The sequence below is a fragment of the Palaemon carinicauda genome, chromosome 20, assembly GCF_036898095.1.
Source record: "Palaemon carinicauda isolate YSFRI2023 chromosome 20, ASM3689809v2, whole genome shotgun sequence".
Taxonomy (NCBI): domain Eukaryota; kingdom Metazoa; phylum Arthropoda; class Malacostraca; order Decapoda; family Palaemonidae; genus Palaemon; species Palaemon carinicauda.
In genome coordinates, this window is record NC_090744.1 from 66,347,407 (window position 1) to 66,352,406 (window position 5,000).

Here is a 5,000-nt window from a genome sequence, read left to right on the forward strand (position 1 = left end):
AGACAGAGTTCTTGGCTACGGGTGATCTGTCACTAAAGCAAGGTTGGCAGGACCCTCTTGTCCCTTCCCCCTCTATCTCCGTAATGGCCTAGCCATTACTGTACTGTACCTTGCCGGCCGGCAGAGCTGGCCGGCAGGGGTATTACTGTACCATATGTCATTCTACTTCTGGACCTAGTATAGGTTGGGATTTGGATTGACTAAGCCCATTGCCGGCCGGCAGAGACGCTGGACGGCAAGGGTCTTATGTTTTCGAGTGCTGCCCGGACCTCTCTTGGTCCCTCATCCATGCCTGCCGGCAGAGCCGGACGGCATTGGTCAAGGAAGCCTGAATTAAGTTTCTCCCCTTCCTTATATGCACTCTTTCGGTTGCCGGGCTGGGGGGGTTGTGTACACTCTTATCCCGGCATCCATTCTATTTTCTTCTAGTGCTGTACCTGTCCCGGCAGCCGGCCTATGAGGCCGGCAGCCGGGCAGGGGTAGTCTTCTGGTTCTTTTGCTGCCGGCTGGCATCGGTCTTGTACCTTTGCCGGCCGGCTTATGTCAGTCCTTGTCTGCCGGTCACCAAGAGTGTGGCCGGCAGCTGGGTACTACCTTGTGTAGTTGCTGGCCGGCAATCATTGCCGGCCAACACTGGCTGTTGCTGGCCGGCAGCTGCTGCCGCCGGCACAGGCATTTGAACCAGAGGGCTGCCGCCCTATAGCTGTTAAGTAGTATACTTTAAAGCTAATTGTGGTGTGTGCCGGCCGGCAAAGGCAGGCCGGCACACATCCTCCTATACTGTACTAGTATTCTTCTGTATAGCATATACAGTAAGAAGAAAACTATAGTAAAAGTTTAGGTACAGCACTGTATCTTCTAACACTATTGTGTTTTCTTACACAGCCCTTTGCTGTTGCCCTCAGACAGGAAGCAGAGTTCTTCCCCGTCTATTATCCAGGATTTTTAAAATCATTGCCTAGGTGTGAGCTCCACCTGTTTCCTATGGAAACCTTGCATTGGTTACTCTAGTAGAGATAAACCATTTTTTGATTTTATTATCTGGAAGGCTGCAACAATGGGTTGTGAGGGAAACACAAGTGTGTGTCTTTCATTTATGAATTGTTATGCTATACTATGCATATCCAGTGATACATAGTTCACTTGATACTCATGGAAATTTCTCTCTTTACAGAAGGACACTCCGAAGTGGGGAAGTGCTTTCTGCAATGTCAGCAGCAAGAACCTCTGCGGACATGAGTTTTGTAGGAGACACGCAGCATACGCTGTCTCCAAGGATGATCTCCGGTATTGGGACCCTCAGGTATGTACTGGGTGCACTAACCTGATTAATGAGACATTTAAATAGCTAGGAAGAAGCTTCGTACCTGGGTAAGGGGCTTCCAAAAGTACACTTCTGGCCCTTATCTTCCAAGTGAGAAGATGAGGGCGTATCTTTTCCCTAAGGCATCAGCTGAGGCAGTGATTCCCCAGCCTCAAGAGGAGATCCCCTAAGTTCAGATCCAGGTGGATGCTGAAGTTGCGGTCGCGATGCAAGACATCCAGCTAAATGACAGGATATCTGATGTGGACGGGTGTCAGGAGGAAGACCTCCTTGCAGAAGCCCAGGATGAAGTTCAAGTCCCTCTACATCGGCCGGTCTCCCAGTAGAGCTGGGACAGGCCCTCTCTTCTATTGTTGGAATGATCCAACAAATGCAGAAGGAGAATCAGGAGAAGGCGGCTGCAATGGAACTGCGAATGCAGTGCCTTGCAGAATCACATGGGCCCCAGAAAAGCTCAATGTGAAAGACCTTCCTTTGTGCTCGGATGCTAACCCATGGAGGTATGCTGAGCACATGTCGATGACGACTGGAAAGATCGTCATCTCGGATATGCTGGGCTCAGTTCCCCTGGAGGGTGGAATTCTGGCCCAGCAAGGCACCATATCCGGACTGTTATGTCCGGCTGAGGAAGGAACCAGCTTCAAAGGAGGAGGCAGAGCCGAAGGAGGTCATAGTGATGACCATGCTAAGGCTCAAGCTCTACTTTCATCTTCGATGAAAGAGAGGGGCTTCTCTAACTCAAAGGTAGCTGCATTGAATAGGAAGCTCCCTTCCTTTGTGTCCTCGCCTACTAGAGCCTTCCCCCTTTTTACAGAAAGGGTTTCTGGCTGTACTAAAAGCAATCGAGGCCGGCAAGTCTTGCCCCTCCCTAGAGGAGTGTAAACCCTTGTCGCTGGCCCTGCCTATGGACCACAAAGATTGGAAGGACGTCCATCTTACGTTCTAAGTGGAAAGTTGGAGGCTGATATTGCCGGACGTCAGTTCGGCAAGGACCCCCCTAAGCTGTCTGACTTTCTTTTGCGAAGTGAGCTCGATACAAAAGAAAGACTGACTGCCTCAATCTCTCTTCAGACTACTCTCGAGACGATGGCAAGTGACCCCAAGGTCCATGAAATGTTCATGGTAGTGGTCAAGCCTCATCTGGCCACAGTGACGAAGGACCTTTATGGCTTCGTCAAGGCAAGGAGAGCTTGTAGGGAGTTCGTGTTTACCTCGGCTACAGTGAGGCACGAGCTAATGAAACTAATCTCCTCCAACATTTGGGGAAAAGACCTTTTTCCCTACCGACTTGGTCAAAGAAGTTTTTGATAAAGCCACCTTGGAGAATAGAAACCTTCTCCAGAAGTGGGACCTGGCTATCAAAAGAAAGTCTTCCCCGGATGAGGGTCCTCAACCAAAGAGGAAGACTATGAGGACTAGGCTACCGTCTCGGCCAGCCAAGCCTCTTAGACAGCAACAGCAACTGCAATTGCCATTGCCCCCAGTGCCCCAGATCGTGGCACAAACCCCGACCACCTTTCAGTGGGTACCCCAGGCCGTGTCGACACAGTCCACGGCATTCACCCCAGCGTTCGAAGGGCAGTCTACTTCCTTCCGAGCAAAGCCTAGAGGAGCAGCCAGAGGCTCGTCTAGACGCCCCCTCAAGGGGAAGGGGATTCAGGGGTGGTCGTGGTCAGGAAGACAAGACCTCAGGACGGCAGTCCAAGTGAGGTGATACCGGTAGGAGGGAGACTTCTGAAATTTCGGGATCGGTGGACCTTCGATCCCTGGGCCCACAGCCTACTCAAGAATGGATTGGGCGGGAGCTGGTACAGCACTCCACCCCCGTACCTTCGGTTTTTTCCAACACTCCACCCCCGTTATGGAGGAGTACGTTCAAGAACGGTTGGAGAAAAAGGGTGAAGCCCATCAATTTCTAAGGGAGGCTGTTTTGTGTTCCCAAGAAAGACTCGGAAAAGCTCAGAGTCATTCTGGACTTGTCGCCACTTAACAAGTTCATAGTGAATTGCAAATTCAAAATGCTAACACTGCAACACATAAGGACCTTACTGCCCAAGAGGGCATATTCCGTCTCTATAGACTTGTCAGATGCCTACTGGCACATTCCAATTAGCCATCGACTCTCCCCCTACCTAGGGTTCAGGCTACAGCGAAGACTACACGCCTTCGGAGCCATGCCATTCGGGCTAAACATAGCCCCAAGGATTTTTTACGAAGCTTGCGAGCGTAGCTCTCAAACAATTTCGCCTAAAGGGAATTCAGGTAGTAGCCTACCTGGACGACTGGTTGGTGTGGGCAGCATCCGAGACAGAATGCTTGCAAGCTTCCAGTCAGTGATCCAGTTCCTAGAGTACCTAGGCTTCAAGATCAACAGAAAAAGTCTCGACTTTCTCCATCTCAAAAGTTCCAGTGGCTAAGATCCACTGGGACCTTTTGTCACACCGTTTCTCCACCCCAGCGAAGAAAAGGAAGGAGATAGCGGGTTCTGTCAAGAGACTTCAAGATTCCGAAAGGATATCAAGACACGAGCAGGAGAGAGTACTGCGCTCTCTCCAGTTTGCTTCGGTGACAGACCCAGTGCTAAGAGCACAGCTAAAGGATGCAATCGGAGTTTGGAGAAGTTATGCATCAAACGCGTGAAGAGATCTGAGAAGACCAGCCGCTTCGGCTAAGTACTCTTCTCAGGCCTTGGTCCCAAGCCAGACATCTAAAGAAGTCAGGTTCTTCTTCAGCCACCTCCCCCGTCGGTGACGATTCACTCAGACGCCTCAAAGGAGGGATGGGGAGGTCACTCTCATCGGAAAAAAGTCCAGGGGACTTGGTCCAGGCTATTCAAGACCTTTCTCATAAAACTTTCTAGAAGCTAGGGCAGTGCTCCTTACCTTAAAGAAAGTCTCCCCGCGTCATTCGTTCCACAGAAAGTGGTAATAGACAGCGAGGTAGTTGTAAGATACTTGAATCGACAAGGATCGAGGTCACCACCTCTCAACCAGGTGATGTTGGCCGTCTTCCGATTGGCGGAAAAGAAGAAGTGGTACCTGTCGGCAGTTCACCTTCAAGGAGTCCGCAATGTGACAGCGGACGCTCTATCCAGGTTCACACCGATAGAGTCGGAATGGTCCTTAGACGCAGGATCATTCTCCTTCATTCTGAATCAGTCCCAGAACTGCAGATAGACCTCTTTGCGACGAAAGACAACAAGAAGTTGCCCCTGTACGTGCCCCGTACGAGGACCCCTTAGCGGAAGCAGTGGACGCGATGTCCCTCGACTGGAACAGATGGTCCAAGATTTATCTGTTCCCTCCTCACAACCTTCTGTTGAGGGTCCTCAACAAACTGAGATCCTTCAAAGGGTAGCGGCAATAGTGGCCCACAAGTGGCCGAACAGCGTGTGGTTCCTCCTGGCATTGGAACTGTAGCTGAAGTTTGTACCACTACCAGATCCAGTTCTGACCCAGCGAGTCCAGAAGTCAACTGTCTGCGCTTCATTACAGAAAACCCGGACCCTGCAGGTCATGATTTTCTCTCCCTAGCGGTGAGAAAGCGTTTCGGGATTTCGAAAGCCAGTATAGACTTCCTTGAGGAATATAAATGCAAATCTACTAGAAGGCAATATGAGTCATCTTGGAGAAAATGGGTGGCCTTTTGTCAAGGCGAAGATTCCGCAGGAGATCTT